Genomic DNA, 17,704 nt, shown 5'->3' with positions numbered 1-17,704 from the left:
AAAGATGGAAAGTATTGTATTCACTTTCCATGACAATGTCAATTCTTATTCCATGGCTTTTAACACCTTCACTTACAAACACCCGAGGAGGAACAAAAGTGTTCACAACCAGTATTGGCCCATTTTGTCCTGAGCTGATTTATATCACAATGTTCCCTTTATCACCAATAATATTCCCAGCCTTCACTTCTTATTCAATGCTCTTTCTGAATGAACTAAAATCTTTCCAGTTGCAGTTCTTGTCTGGCCACACTTGCAGCTTTGATTAATAATACTTTGATAAATAATACTTAGATTGTATACATATTCTTATCTCTACCTGGACCTATGCCAGTTGCAAAGTGTGAAGACAATGTTATTCTAAAAAGAGGTGGTTACAGCTTTGTGTCACTGGTTTCAGCATAACCCATCGATGGTCATGAGTGGGTGCCCTGTTCATCATCTCCTAAGTGCAGTGCTCTGATGTATTCACTTGGTGACAGAGGCCATCTCTTTCACCTCACCCCCACTGACCCACTGCTGAGTGGAATGCATTATTTCCGTCTCCACAGAAGAAAATACAGAAAATCATCCAGAAATTCCACAGGAGAGAGTGACTATGAAAATGAGAAACTGTGGGAGATTAGAATTAATAAAGAGGAATTTCTCAAAACTAATTGAACTGAAGTTTGGTACTTTGCTCTGGTACGTCCCAGAGTATACAAGTAGGTGGCAATAGAGCTAGTGAAAGAGTTACAGGGTCGTACAGCTCTTCATTCGAACCAGTCCATGTCAAACATAATCCCAAACTATCCTAGTCCCACCCGCCTGGGCTTGGGCCATATCCCTCCAAATGTTTCCTGTTCAGGTACTGATCCAAATGTCATTTAAAAATTGTAACTAAAAGAAATAATTATTGGCTATCATTCAAAATTCTAAAGCTTGTGGCATTTCCAGTTCCTGCAGAATGGAAAACTGCTGTTGTAACCCAGATAAAATGTGGAGTTGGAGGGAAAACAAACAAAAAAAAACAAAATTGGACAACTTGATTTCCATTATGAGGAAAATATTGGAATCTTTTATGAGGACTGTAAAAATTAGACACTTGGGGGGTCATAATACGACTTGGTTGAATCAACTTAGATTCAGGAAAGTGAAGTCATCTTTGACAAGGCTGTGGAGTTTGTGTTCATTAAAGCATCCACAAATTATGGATCTGCGTCCAAATTATCCCCAGAAACGTCTTACATTGCTGCTTCACAGTCTTCCCTGCTGAGGCTCTATTTCTGGTAACATTGGCCAGTTCCTCCCTCGTGTCTTTGTCGTTTCATTTCTCAATTATAATCGTGTCACATCCAAATGTAAGCAATACATTTAAACTGAAAGAGGGAGGTTTGAGAGATAAGACATGGAGAAAGGTTAGAGTATTTATTAACTTGATTTATGTGATTCATTAATGAGAGAGAGAAAGTGAGAGAGAATATGGATGATGAGATGTCAAAATAGAGAAAACTAGATTATCAACAGAAGTTGATGTACTTTCCTATTTGTTTTGGCAATTCCTGTGTGTTGTGATCCTTTTTCCAGTGAGTGTATGACTGAGTAATATGTATATAATAGTTGAAGCATCCACAAATGAGAACCAGTGGGAGTGGTGTATTTGAATTTCTAGAATGCTTTGGTATGGTTGCACACAGGTGAATGAATAAAGTTGGAGTCCAGGGGTAAGGGAGAATATACCACATGGATTGAGAATTGTTTAGTTGAGACCATACAGAGAGTCAAGCCCTTTTTCAGATTGTACTTTTGGTGCTGTTACTTTAGGTGTATCACATGTATCAGTGTTTGGACCACGGTGATTTGAAAGGCATACAAACAATTTGGATGTAACCAGCAAGAGTAGACATCTCATTTTGTAATGATTAAATGGTGCAAGGTTGGGAAGTCTTGTTGCCCAAAACGACCTACATGTCCTTGATCGTAGGTCACCAAAAATAGTACAATATAGGGGTAGCAGTAATGAAGGAAATAAAAGTTATTCTGTCTTCATTGTGAATGATTCAGGTACATAAATAAAGCCATCTTTCTGCAGTTGTAGAGCCTTGATCAGAGAGTATTTAGGATCATTGTAGACAGACTTGGTCTCCTTTGTTAGGAAAGATCTCCTTGCCACAGACACAGTGCAAACGAGTATCGCCAGTCTAATCCCTGAGATGATGGTACCGTGAGGAAAATGACTGTTTAACCTGTAGTGCTGTGAAAGAATAACAGATAGTTCCATTAAAACGTACAGTTGGCAGTGAACACTTACGGCCACAAAACACATTGATATGGTGAGAGATTCCAAAACATACCCATTTAAATATATATAGGTTTTACATGTCGGATTACATAGAGCCCCATGTCGATTGAGAGAGCAATGCAGATTCTGAAGGAAATCTCCCCACATTAATGTGTAACCCGACACTGAATGTCATGTTGCTCACAATCCCGACATTAGCCATAATACCTTACTTCTAAAACAGAATGTCATTCCAACCACATTCTGATTTTCACAGAGAACACAAGTTGGAGGATGCAACCTTGAGATTTTGAACAAAACATTAGGCTTCCTTTTCTTCTGATGAAGGGTTGAGGCCCAAAACGTTAGCTTTTGTGCTCCTAAGATGCTGCTTGGCCTGCTGTGTTCATCCAGCTCCACGCTCTGTTATCTCAGATTCTCCGGCATCTGTAGTTCCCATTATCTGTGATTAGGCTTCCCACCTCACTGCTAGAAAACCGCTTTAAAGTACCACATGTGTACCACGAGCAATGGATGCAAGATGAATAACATGAAGCAGACTATCTGTGCAGCCCCTGCCCCATTTGCTTGTCATGCTGGAGCATCAGTTACCTCACTCTGTTTCCATGTACGTGACTGGAGGGGCTGAATGGCCTCCTCCTGTTCATATGTCAGTGACTCAAGGGGCTGTACAGCAGGGCCAAGTGCCTCATTGGTCTTCCCCGGGTTCCTGTGTAACAGCTCGATGTGCAAACCAGTGTAACAATACTGTAACTGTATGAAGTTATTTTGTTCTGGATTCTTTTAAGAGAGGGATTGAACAAGAGGCACAAAGCTGTCTTGTTAATAAGCGTTGAGTAAACAACTGGAGAGACTTTGGTTTTTTTCACAACATCTGTCAACTATTTCACTAATGTAGCCCTGAATAAATGTAAACAGAAAGGCACCACAGGCTTCTGGGGAAGAGAATTTCTGGTTGAAATGCCCTTTTCGAATTTCTTCTCATCCATCTTATAGATTCAGAAACTCACACAGCGCAGAAACAAACACTTTGGTTCAACCTGTCCACACTGACCAGATACGTAATCCGATCTCTGCCCATTTTCCAGTATTTGGCCGATATCCATCTAAACCCTTCCTATACATTTACCAATCCAGGTTCCCTTTAACTGTGTAAATGCACCCGTCTCCATCACTTCTGGCTGCACTTTCTGTACGCACACCACTTTCTGCATGAAAATGTTGTCCCACGTTCCCTTCTATATCTTTCCCCTCTCACCTTCAGCATAGGCACTTTACTTTTTGACTCCTGGGAAACAGATCTTGGCTTTACAGACTATTCATGCTCCTCATGGTTGTATAAACCTCTGTAATGTCACCCCTCAATCTCCAACACTCCAGGGGAAAAAGCTGCAAACTATTTAGCGTCTCCCTCTTGCTCAAACCCTCCAATCCAGGCGCATGCTTGCCAATCTTTTCTGCTCCTCTCAAGGCTAACAACAACCTTCCTTTAGCAGAGCCAACAGAAATGTGCGCAATAGTCTAAACATGGCCTCATCGACGTCTTGTACACAAGCAACATGCCATCCCGACTCCTGCACCCAAAGCTCTGACTGATTAGGGCAAGTGTGACAAACGTGTTCTTCAGCATCCTGTCTACCTGCTACTGCACTTTCAAGCTCCTGCACCCAAGGTCTCTTTATTTGGCAACGCTCCCCAGGGCCCTAGCATTAGTTGTATAAGTCTTGCCCTGCTTCACCGTAACAAATGCAAAACCTCTCATTTGTCTAAATCAAACTCCATCAGCCACACCTTGGCCCCTTGGCCCATCTGATCAATCTCCCATTGCACTCTGACATAATCTCCACCACTGTCCACTGCACCACCTTTTGGCATCATCTGTAAACTTACTAACCATGTCCCTGATATTCACATCCAAATCCTTTATATTAATGATGGAAAGCAGGAAACTCAGCACTGATACTTGTGGCACACCGCTGGTCACAGGCCTCCAGTCTGGAAAGCAGTCCTCTGCCTTCAACCCAATATTGAATTCAATTGTCTAGCTCCCCCTGGATCCCATGTGTCCTCCCATTAATAACCTGTCTACCATTCGGAGCATTATTGAACACCTTCCTAAAGTCCATACAGACAACATCTGCCACACAGCTTTCATCAATCTTCTTTATCACCTCTTCAAGATAATCAAGTTAGTGAGACATGTTTCCCACCGCACAAAGCCATGTTTACTATCCCTAATCAACATTTGGCTTTCCAATTGCATGTAAATCCTGTCCCTCAGAATCCCCTCCAACAACTTACCCAGCTCTCATGTCAGCCTCACTGGTCTGTGGTTCCCTGGCTTGGCTGGTCATTGTTTCCTTTTCCAGTCCCACTCCTCCACTGGTCACAGCAAATTTTAAATGTAACCAGGTTGGTGATGTGGTCGATGATATAGGGCTCAGACTGGGTCAGGGTTGGTGTTAGGAACAAGCCAGGCACTTTTCTTTAATCTGCTAAAAAGCATGTTTATGACCAAAGTAAAGTAACTCAAACTATGATGGAAAGAAGAATGTGAAACAGTTTGGATCTGCTAATATGTACATTAATGCTTTCTCTTTAATGGTACACACACACACACACACACACACACACACACACACACACACACACACATTTGTACGTATGTTTGATGACAAACTTAAATGTTAATTTGAAATAACTTTGTTCACATAATAGTTGAACTCCTGACAATAGGAAAAAAAAATGTGAGATTGCCCCAAATGTTATTCTGCTTCTGAATGTGTTCTGTTTGCACAAGTTGTTGGCGATGGGATTCCTTCCTGGAACAGTTAGATTTGGCTGAATTCCCTTTGCTACAGGCAGTAGGAGATTCCAGTGAATCATCGTCATGAATCTTGCACGAGTGGTAAAGATGACTGACCAATGTTTAGCTCTCATTCATTGCTGTGATGGCGTAGAAGGAATGAGACAGGGAGCAATAGGCTCAACAGGGAGGTTACATTATTTTTCCCTCTCTGAGTTGAATCACACAATAATGTTATCCGACCCTCAAACTGGAACATGTGAGGTCTCCTTGAACTTTGTCTGAACTATATGTTTCCACCACATTACTGCTCCATATCGGTGCATCATTGCTGCTGTCGTACACAGAGCGATTTCCTTAGCAGCAAATGGGCCTGCTTGATTGAAATATATGTTTATATGTGCCTGCGTAATTTAAAAATAAAATGCTTATTGTCTTCACAATATCTCTGTTAAAATGAATGTGTCTTATTCCAAAATAAACACAGAAATTACTAGAAAAGCTCAGCAGGCTGGGAGCATCTATGAAGAAAAATCAGATTTCATGGTTCAGGACGAGTGAACCTGTTTTATTTTTTAAATGACTTCCTCAAATTTATTCTCCCCTACACGAGCAAATATCCATCAGATATTCACCAGCTACACTCTCTTCAAAATCTTATATCGTCAAGAAGAACATTTCTCGTTCTCAGGTCTGAGTTGTTTATCCTCCATAACATAATGCCTTCATCCCAGGGCAGCGTACAGAGAACCATCTTTGAAAATTTTCAAACACAGTTGCATTTTTTTTATTCAGTTCAGGGCATCATAACTACACACAGAGCATCAAATGTGGTCTCAGCAATGCCCTGTACGGATGCAGGGGAACATGCCCAAGATCATACCCGGCACCCTTTACAAGAACCAACATCATTCAATTCACTTCCCAAATCACTTACAACATCTTCAGATCAATATTATGTGATTTATGTACAGGACACACAAATCCCTCTGTAGCTCCGACCTCTGCGTTCCTTCTCCAGTCATATAATTTACTGCTGTTTTATCCTTTCCCCAAAACACAAACTTCCCATAACCCACACTGTACTGTTTTATTTGCAATGCTGAAAGTTTGCTCATTATCATCCCTTGTCTACAGCCCGTTATAGATTCTCTGCCACAATTCGACATGGTATTGGACAACTGGCTGATATAAAATTGGACAAGCCCACTTGTCCGGCTGATTTTAATCACAGGATGCTGTAGGCGACAAGAAAGGGAAGGCTCTGGTCCATTTCTTTTTTTTCAGAATTGCCACAGGGGAGGTACCAGAGGACTGGAGAACAGCTAATGTGGTTCCCTTTTACAGGAAGAATGGCAGAGATAGACCTGGCAACATTAGGCCAGTGAGTATCGGACCAGTGTTCGGGAAGCCATGGGAGAAAATAGGAAAGGAGAAAATTGATCTGCATTCGGGTTTAATCAGGGATAGGCAGGATGGCTGCATCAAAGGGAAGTCATGTCTAACAAATGTGGTTGATTTTTTTTTCAAGGTGGCCTTTTCAATGGTTTTCCAGTGAGGCCTTTTGCCAAAAAAAATCACATAGGAATCTTATAAAGAAAGGAGAATCTAATGCTATCAAGGGTAACTTGGCAAGTCACATTCAAAATTGTCTCAGTGGCAGGAGGCAGAGGGTGGTGATAGATGGCTGTTTGTCTGACTGGAGACCAGGTCCTTGGTGAGATCTTGTCTCGAAAATTGTGCAGTATTGTGCACAGATTTGGTCTCCATGCCACATAAAGGACGAACCTGACACTGAGGGACTGCAGTGAAGGATGACCAGACTGATGTCTGTGATGACAGGCCTGTTGTTTGAGCAGTGTTTGAATCAGCTGGGCCAAAATTCCTTGAGGTTTATGAAAATGAGTGAAGATCTCAGTGAAATATCTCACACTCTCACAGGTGAGACAGATTGGAAACAGGGATGATAATACCCCTGGCTGGGACGTCGAAAATAAGGGCCCACAGTATTAGGTACAGGCAGGCCACTGTGCATTGAGATGAGAATAAATGTCTGTACTCAGAGATTGGTGAACCTGGGGCATTCTCTACTATGCAAGGCTATGGAAACAAGGCTCTGAATTTAGATAAGGATTTCTAGACACAAAATTGATACAGAAAGGACAGGTGTATAGGATGGGTGATAGAGGATTGGCCATCATTATGTTCTATGGGGGAGAAAAATCAACGGATGGAAAGGACTACTGAAGTTCATATTTTATATTTTTCAGCAGATTAATCACGTTAAGGGATATGCATATTGTGTGGTTGAAGTGCATTGAAGAGATGTTTGGCCATGAACTAGAATGTGGGAGACTAAATAGATCGAATGGCCTACTCCTTTCCTGGTGTTTCTGTGCAGTCTGTGGGAAAGCTCTGTAAATGTTCTCACAAGCTCTCAGATGCAAAGGAGGTCTCTGCAGGTTTGACAGGACAGTGTTTCATTTTCCCTTTCCCAATACCGAGGCCGAGGCAGGGTGTTCTGTCCAGGTTTTTCCTTTCCGATGTCGGAGTAGTTTGATACGAGTGACTGCCTTGCATTGCTGTTTCAGACACCATTGAAGATTTCATCACGTCTCTGGAGTTACTTTTAGGACATACCAGGAATTCACGGTAGATTTCCATCCTGAAAGTACATTCTTGAAGCACCTTGGTTTTTACAATCGATATTGTCTTCAACACCCACTTTTACTGACACAATATTTCAAATTAAGATATTTTATTAACTGATATTAACATCCCTCGGCTGCTAAAGCATTAGCCTGGTCTGGATTCGTAATCCATTGATATTTCCACAACAGCACCATCTCCACATGGGAACCCACCAGAAACCACACTGAGCAGGATATTTCTAAGCTGCTTGACAGCTCTGTCACAAACAACTTCCAACAATTCGACAATCGTAATGAGACTAAGAGTGTGGCAGTTGGTCAGATTGTAACTATTCTCCTCTTAGGGGACTGGGCACAGCTGAGTGATTGTCCACATTGCCAGGTAGGTGTCACAGTTGGGGCTGGAATGAAGCAGCTTCCCCAGGGGCACGGCTTGTTGTGCAGCACAAGCCTTCAGTCTATTGTAGGAACAGCCCCAGGGCCAGTTATCTTCTTCGTATCTTTAGTTTTTTCTTGGTATCATGTGGAGTGAATTGAATTGGTTGAAGACTTGCATCTGTGTTTTGTAGGGAGTCATGATGAGGGTGAGCTAAGTCATCCATTCAATACTTCTGGCTGAGGATGGTGCAGATACTACATCCTTGAATTTTGTACTGATGTGGAGGGCTGCTCCATTGTTTAGGATGGGAATATTTGTGGAGCCCTCTCCTCCAGGGAGTTGTTTAACTGTCAATCACCATTTATGACTGTTTGTGGCAGTACTTCTGGTCTGTTGGTATTGCAATCACTTTGCCCTCTCTGTAATGTGTTAGTTCTGCTGTTTGGAATGCAAGCAGCCAAATCTGGCATTTATAATGGGCTGGCATCAGTTTTTGGTTGAGATGGTTCTGACCCCAGCGTGTTTGCCTGCACTCGTCACTGAACCATTGATCAGCTTCATGGTAACCATAGACTGAGGGATTCTCCAGGACAAAAAGTTACAGATTGTGGTTGAACACAATTCTGCTGCTGCTGTGGTTTACATCACCACATGAATGGCCAGGTTTGAGCTGCAAAATGTGCAATGTAATTGTGCTGCCTGTCCCCCAGTTCAGTCTGAGTCCCCATCGCTCCTGTATTCGGTGACCTACTCTGGGTTCTGATGTGGTAACACTTCTACTTTAATGTTCTTATTCTTCTCAGAGTCTCTCCATGATGCCACGCCTCCAATTTGTCACATTCCTCAAAACACATTTAACATCTTCATCTGAATCTTTTCGCTTCCCACAGTGAAATTTTCTGTTTTTAAAGTGAATGTGCTTCTCCCTTTTTCTCTGCCTGACCATGATTAAGTGCTGTGTAGTGCCAGTGATGCCAGCCTTAACCAATAATGAGTGCGCCTTGCTGTGCCATTCACTTCCCAGTGTATGGTGCTCCATGTTGGACAGGGCGTTTGTGCAGCTTTGACACACACTGTTGGAATTTATTCGAAAACAGAAATTGTTGAAGAAACTGAGCAGATCTGACAGGATCTGTGGAATGAGAGCAAAGTTAACCTGTAGGATTGGGTGATGCTTCTTCAAAACTCCCACTTTCATCAGCAATTTTTGTTTTTGTTTCAGATTTCCAGTGTCCACAGTTCGATGTTTTGTCGAAAATTTATTTTGTGCTGATACATTTCTGGAGAAACTCAGCAGGTCTGGACGCATCTGTGGAGACAGAGAAACTGAGTTAAGGTTTCATGTCCAGCATGAGCCTTTTTCCAAACTGAAAAGGATTGGAAAATGATCTTTTTAATACCTTGACAGAGGTGGATGAGGAGTGACAGAAAACAGAGGGTGTGGGGGTGCAGTGCAAAATACAAACAGATGTTTAGTTGTGGTGAAAGAGAAACAGATGTAAAATGGGAGTAAATACTGTTGTGAATGGGGGAGATGGGTTCTTTCCATTGAGCGCAAGATAAACAAGACACAAACAAGACCAAGTCACAGGAAGACCGGGAGGGAGAACGTAAGAACGATGGAGAACATTCACAATGGTGTCAGGCTGTGAGGCTATGGAGTTGAATATTAAGGCCTACAAACTAAAAAACTCAAAGCCGAAAATGAGATGTAACTCGAGCTTGGGGTGTCCTTCATTGAAACATTACAGGAGCCCAGGACTGAAATTTTGGCATGAGAACAAGGTAGATTATCGAAATTGGAAGCAACAAGGAGGTTAGGTTTATTCCTACCGACAGAGTACCGGCAAAGCAGTCTCTCTTTGGTCTCGCCAGTGTAAAGCAGGCAGCATTGTGAGCAGCAATGACAGTAGACTGAAAGCGTGAAATGCTGCTTCTCCTGGAAGGTGTGTTTTGTGTTGATGAGAAAGGAGGAACAAGTCTGCGATCTCTTCAAATATCGGATTTATTTCATCTTCAATATTGACGACATTGTTGTACATTGGGACCTCTGCAGCAACAGCTTTCATTGTGCTTTCTAGGCTTTTTAAAACTCAATTTATTCACAGGCTGTTCCCGACATCCTTAACTACAGGGTCTAGGCAACAATTTGTTTGTCATGTGCGCTCCTGTATGCTTTAAACCGATTTCCTTCATTTCAACCGCACTTGCAAGTCTTCTGTTTGTAATATAATTTGCAAATTTAACCCTTGTTATGCTGTAGCTGAATCAGGAAAAAATCAATACACTCCACAACTTCCTTGCTTTTACACTCTGTACCTCTGTTCATAAAACAAAAGATCCACTGAGCCTTCTTTACAATATTTTTCACTTGCCCCCATCACCTATAATCTCCCGTCTCTGTGCCCCTCTCTTCTGAAAGTGTTGGGGGCGGGGTATATTTGATGGTGGTCTGGGACCCTCCCTGGCTCCAGCGATTCCTGAAAGATCACCAGCAAAGCCAAACAAACCCATCCGCTATCTCCTTAGAACTATGGCGCGCTGATCTGGTTAATTTATCTACCTTCAGATCTTTCAGCTTCCCCAGCACCTTCTCCTTACTGATGGTCACCTCACTTACCTCTGCCTCTGATTCGCTTTATGTTCTGGCTGGATGCTGGTGTCTTCCACCGTGAAGACTGATGCAAAGTCCCGATTCAGATACTCTCCCATTTCTATGTTTCCCACAAGTACTCCAGCCTCATTTCCAGCAGTCCCGTGTTTGGTCATGTTTCCCTCTCTTCCTCGTTATATGTCTAAAGACCTCTTGCAATCTTCTTTTATATTATTGACAAGCTTGCCATCATATTTCATCTTCTCCTCCCTATTGCTTTTATTATTTATCCGAAGATGGGATTTGAAGTCTTACTAATCCATTGGATTTCCCATTGTCTTCACCACATTTTATGCTTTCGCTTTTGCTCTCATGCTGTGCCTCACTTCCTATATTATCGACAGCTGCCTTGTCCTCCACTGAGTGTACTTCTTCTCCCTTGGGAGGAATTTAATATGCACCTTTGAATTATCCCAAGAAACTCCTGCTATTGCTGCTACACTGCCAGGCTTCCCTTCCCATCAACTCTGCCAATTCCCTTCCTCCTTTGTAGTGACGTTCCTCTATTATAATCACATCACATCCACAAATGAGCAATAGATCTAACTGAAAGAGGGAGGTTTGAGAGATGTGACACCAAGCACTATTGGAGGGTTTATTAACAAGATATAAATAGAGAGAGAGAGAGAGAGAGAGAGACCGAGACAGAGAGGGAATGTAGCTGAAGAGGTGTAAAATAGAGAAAACTAGATTATTGACTGAAGGAAATGTACTTTGCTATTTTGGCAATTTCCGCGTGCCGTGGTCCTCTGTACAATGTATGTACAACACAGAAACATGTTCACATTCTCTGTCTGATATCAGAAGTTTTATCTCCACTAGTATGACAGACACCAGGCATTGACAGAACCCAGCCGGTTCGTGTATTTATTTTCTCTCGGTGTGTTAACTAATTGAAATTATGTGGGACACCCGTAGCAGAAATTTATAACACACAAACTGACAAGAATGAGAGACTAGTGGATGGAAACCCAGAGACGGGAAATTCCTGAGTGAAGGGGAACAGAACAAATCAGCTGAGAATCAAATAATGTTCAAATGATTTTTAAAATTTACATATCGTATGCACCATATTTTGTTAACCATGTTAACTCTGAATGTCCCCTGCACACATCAACAAACTTATCTATCTGCACCCACCGACAGAGAGTACATATCAAATCATTTCTCCTCTATTCCAAACTGTCATGTTTTGTTTTGCAGTATCACTCGCCATTCCTTCAGCCAAGTACATTCTGTTTCCTTCTCTGCAATTTATTTTATTCTGACTATACGAAGATATTGGTGTCTGGGGGATATCACTTTACTCCTGGCCAGTCTCCGCAGGCACTGTCTCCTATTCCTTTCTGTTTGCTAACCAATCACACAGATGTTGTCTCTGTCTCTTTAATCCCAATAAACAAGGCAATTGGAAATTTTACGCTTACTTTTGAGCTGAGGCCAAAAAAAGTAAAGAAAAGGTGTATAAAGTGTGCAAAAAATGTTTGCAATTTTTGAAACAAATTATTGATTGCATTCTGTTAAAGATAAAATGTTGCCTTGTCAGGGCAGTGAGAGGAAAATTCGGTGAAATCTACATTTCCTGTCTTTCTTCAGGGCAGTTGTGTCCAGAGACAGTTTTTAGATTGTCAGTTGTAGTGACAGAGACTTCAACGCAGTAGCAACCTCTCGAGTGGCTCTTAGGCATGTGGTTACGCTGAGCATCTCATGTGGATAGCAAAACAGAATCATCGAGCCTGTAAAGAGAAAGTATCACCTTTGTGTTTTGCTTCTGTCATTGTGTGAGAGTAATTGGATATGGGCACTAAGACCAAAAGCAAGCAATGTCAGCATCCCAGTCCGGATATTGTTGTTACAATAAGAGTGTTGTATTGAAAGGGGTTAACTGGAGCTGTTTGCCCTGTGACTTGAATTAATGTCAGTCGCCATGGATACTAACTGTGTCACTGGAGGGTTTCCATCTTCTTTTAATAAGGGGTTTCTCCCAATGTGTTACCCCACAGTATCCGTGGCTGTGGCATAGTCAACATAATTGGGATCAGCAGCTCCAGAGAGAGGGAGAGATCAGAATCTGTGACCAGCAGATCGGGATGTTCCAATTATGGATCAGAATGTGAGAACAATGGAGTTGAATGTTCCAATAATGGATCAGAATCTCAGAACCATAGACAGGAATGTTACGACAACGTACCAGAATCTGAGAGTAATAGAATGGAATCTTCCATCAATTGACAGGGTTTATCCGATGGCTTTTACTGGCTTTCTATCGATTGGATACCATTGACATTGCGGATAGAATGTGTACTCATGATTATTCAAGCGGGTTACTATCCCATCCTCATTTTTGTTGGAGTTCTTTGTTAGTCTCTCGATCTCTGTCCATTTATTAATTCTGGAAGCCTTTGTGAACAGCATCTCAATTTCTAAGCTCTGTATTTGGTATTGATGGAAACTATTGTACTCACTTTCAATTACAATCTCAATTCTTATTTCATGGCTGTTTTCACCTTCACTTACAAACACCTGAGGAGGAACAAAAGTGTTCATAACCAGCATTGGCCCATTTTGTCCTGAGCTGATTTATATCACAATTTCCCCTTTATCACCAATAATATTCCCAGCTTTCACTTCTGCCTCAGTGCTGTTTCTGAATAAACCATCATCCACGTCTTTCCAGTTTAAATTCTCTTCTGGCCACACTTGCAGTTACTAATATTTTGATTGTATACTTATTCTTCTCTCTACCTGGGCCTATGCCAGTTGCGAAGTGTGAGGGCAGGTTGATTCTAAAATAAGGTTGTTACAGCTTTGTGTTACTGGTTTAAGCATGATCCGTCGATGGCCATCAAATGACAGTTTCATTGAACTGTTTAGATTCTTGAACTCTCCGAGCAGGAGTGGGTGCCAGGTCGATCATTGCCTAAGTGCAGTGCTCCGATGTATCCACTTGGTGACAGAGGCATCTCTCTTCACCCCAACCCCACTGACCCACTGCTGAGTGAAGATACAGAAAATCTTCCAGAAATTCTACAGGATAGTGACTGTTAAAGTGAGAAACTGTGGGAGATTAGAATTAATAAAGAAGAATTACGCAAAACTAATTGAACTGAGGTTTGATACATTGCTCTGGTACGTCCCAGAGTGTACATGGAGGTTGCTATACAGCTCATCAGCCCAACCAGTCATTGCCAAACACAATCCCAAACTATCCTCCTTTCACATACCTGGACTTGGCCCATATCTCTCCAACTGTTTCGTGTTCATGTAGTTATTCAAATGCCATTTAAAACTTGTAACTACAAGAAAGAATTATTGATTTCCATTCAAATTTCCTTAGATTCTGGAATTTTTGGCTCCCACACAATGGAAAGTAGCTGCTGTAACCCCAATAATAACTGGAGTGGGAGAGAAAACAAAATAAAACTAACTTTTGGGCAACTTGATGTCTGTTAATGAGGGAAATGTTGGAATCTTTTATGTTGACTGTGAAAACTAGACATTTGAGGGGAATCATAAAATGACTTGGCAGAATGAGCTTAGATTCAGGGAAAGGAAGACATCTTTGAAAAACCTGTGAAGTTTGTGTTAATTAAGTTTCAGTCCACAAATTTCAGGTGTGTGTCCAAATTATCCCCAGAAATGTCTTCCATTGCTGCTTCACCATCTTCCCGACTAAGATTGTATTCCTATTAACTCTAGCCAGTTCCTCCCTCATGACTTCGTAGTTTCATTACTCAATTATAATCATGTCACATCCAAATGTGAGCAATACATTTAAACTGAAAGAGGGATTTTTGAGAGATAAGACATGGAGAAAGGTGGGAGCATTTATTAACTCGATATATGTGATTTATGTATGAGAGAGAGAGAAAGTGAGAGAATATGGATGATGAGATGTAAAACTAGATTATCAATAGAAGTAGATGTACTTTCCTGTTTGTTTTGGCAATTCCTGTGTGTTGTGGTCTTTTGTTCAATGCATGTACGACCAAGTAATATGTATATAATAGTTGAAGCTTCCACACATGGGAACCAGACGGAGTGGTGTTTTTGAATTGACAGAACACATTTGATATGGTTGCACACAGGTGAGTGAGTAAAGCTGGAGTCCAGCGGTTAAGGGAAAAAAAAACTACATGGATTGAGAATTAGAGATAATGGGAACTGCAGATGCTGGAGAATTCCAAGATAATAAAATGTGAGGATGGATGAACACAGCAGGCCAAGCAGCATCTCAGGAGCACAAAAGCTGACCTTTCGGGCCTGGACCCTTCATCAGAGAGGGGGATGGGGAGAGGGAGCTGGAATAAATAGGGAGAGAGGGGGAGGCGGACCGAAGATGGAGAGTAAAGAAGATAGGTGAAGAGGAGAGTATAGGTGGGGAGGTAGGGAGGGGATAGGTCAGTCCAGGGAAGACGGACAGGTCAAGGAGGTGGGATGAGGTTAGCAGGTAGATGGGGGTGCGGCTTGGGGTGGGAGGAAGGGATGGGTGAGAGGAAGAACCGTTTAGGGAGGCAGAGACAGGTTGGACTGGTTTTGGGATGCAGTGGGTCGGGGGGAAGAGCTGGGCTGGTTGTGTGGTGCAGTGGGGGGAGGGGAAGAACTGGGCTGGTTTAGGGATGCAGTGGGGGAAGGGGAGATTTTGAAACTGGTGAAGTCCACATTGATACCATTAGGCTGCAGGGTTCCCAGGCGGCATATGAGTTGCTGTTCCAAAGTCATGGACTGAGAATTGTTTAGTTGAGAAAACACAGCCAGTTAAGGCCCTTTCCAGACAGAACGCTGTCGTGGGGAATCACATGTATCAGGGTTCGGTAATTTGAAAGGCATTCTACAATTTGGGATGTGGCCAGTAATAGCATACATCTCATTTTGTAATGATTAAATGGTGCGATGTTGGGAAGTGTTGTTGTCCAAAAGGACCTGCATGTCCTTGATCGTTGGTCAGCACAATTAGTACATACAGGGATATCAGTAATAAGGGAAGTAAATGGTCTGTTGTCATTCATTATCAGATAATTCAAGTGCATAAATAAGACCATATTTCTGCAATTGTCGAGCCTTGATGAGTGAGCACTTAGAGGCATTATGTACAGATTTTCTCTCTGTTGTAAGGAAAGATCTCCTTGCCACAGACACAGTACAAGCAGGTATCCCGAGTCTAATCCCTGAGATGATGGTACATGAGGAGACAGTGAAGAAACTGAGTGTTTAATCTGTTGCACTGTGAAAGAATAAGCGATAATTGCATTAAAAGTTGAGGTTTGGCAGTGAGCACTTATGTCCAAGAAAGACATTGATAGGGTGTGGAATTCCATACATTACCCATGTTATTACATGTGGATTTAACATGTAAAATGACATAGAACCCCATGTCAGTTGAGAGAGAAGTGCTGGATCTGAATGAGCTCTCCCCACATTAATGTGCAACCCGACACTGAATGTCATGTTGTTCACAATCCTGACATTAGCCATAATACCTTACTTCTGAAACAGAAAGCTACTCCAACCAGATTCTGACGTCCATAGAGAACACAAGTCTGTCTTGTCGGAGGATGCGAGCTTGAGATTTTGCACAAAACATTAGGCTTCCCACCTCACTGCTGGAAAACCGCTTTAAAGTACCACATGTGTACCATGAGCAATGGACACACGAGGAACAGCGTGAAGCAGACTATCAGTGCAGCCCCTGCCCCATTTGCTTGTCATGTTGGAGCATCAGTTACCTCACTCTGTTTCCATGTAAGTGACTGGAGGGGCTGAATGACCTCCTCCTGTTCATATGTCAGTGACTCAAGGGGCTGGACAGCAGGGCCAAGTGCCTAATTGGGCTTCCCCGGGATCCTGTGTAACAGTTCGATGTGCGAACCAGTGTGACAATGCTGTAACTGAATGAAGTTATTTTGTCCTGGATTCTTTTAAGAGAGAGATTGAACAAGCTGCACAAAGCTGTCTAGTTAATAGAACTTGAGGAAACCACTTGAGAGTTTTTTTATATCACAACATCTGTCAACTATTTCACAAATGTAGCTCTGAATAAATGTGAACAGAAAGGCACCACAGATTTCTGGGGAAGAGAATTCCCAGTCAAAATGAACCTTTAGAATTTCTTCTCATCCATCTTATAGAATCAGAAACTCACACAGCACAGTACAGACCCTTCAGTCCAACTTGTCTACGCTGACCAGATATGTAATCTGATGTATTCCCATTTTCCAGTATTTGGCTGATATCCATCTAAACCCTTCCTATACATTTACCAACCCAGGTTCCCTTTAACTGTGTAAATGCACCCTTCCCCACCACTTCTGGCTGCACTTTCTGTACACACACCACTCTCTGCCTGAAAATGTTGCCCCACGTTCCCTTCTATATCTTTCCCCTCTCACCTTCAACATATGGACTTTACTTCTTGACTCCTGGGAAACAGATCTTGGCTTTTCAGACTATTCATGCTCCTCATGGTTGTATAAACCTCTGTAATGTCACCCCTCAGCTTCCAAGACTCCAGGGGAAAATGCTTCAAACTACTCAGCATCTCCCTCTCGCTCAAACCCTCCAATCAGGGAACATGTTTGTCAATCTTTTCTGCTCCTCTCAAGGTTAACAACATCCTTCCTTTAGCAGAGCCAACCGAAATGTGCACAATAGTCTAAACATGGCCTCATCGACGTCTTGTACAGGAGCAACATGCCATCCCAGCCCCTATACCCAATGCTCTGACTGATTAGGGCAAGCGTGACAAACATGTTCTTCAGCATCCTGTCTACTGCTACTCCACTCTCAAGGAACTAAGCTCCTGCACCCAAGGTCACTTTATTTGGCAACACTCCCCAGGGCCCCAGCACTAACCGTATAACTCCTGCCCTGTTTCACGGTAACAAATGCAAAACCTCTCATTTGTCTAAATCAAACTCCATCAGCCACACCTTGG

This window comes from Stegostoma tigrinum, chromosome 11 (assembly GCF_030684315.1).
Source record: "Stegostoma tigrinum isolate sSteTig4 chromosome 11, sSteTig4.hap1, whole genome shotgun sequence".
Taxonomy (NCBI): Eukaryota; Metazoa; Chordata; class Chondrichthyes; order Orectolobiformes; family Stegostomatidae; genus Stegostoma; species Stegostoma tigrinum.
Note: the sequence above shows the minus strand (reverse complement) of the source record.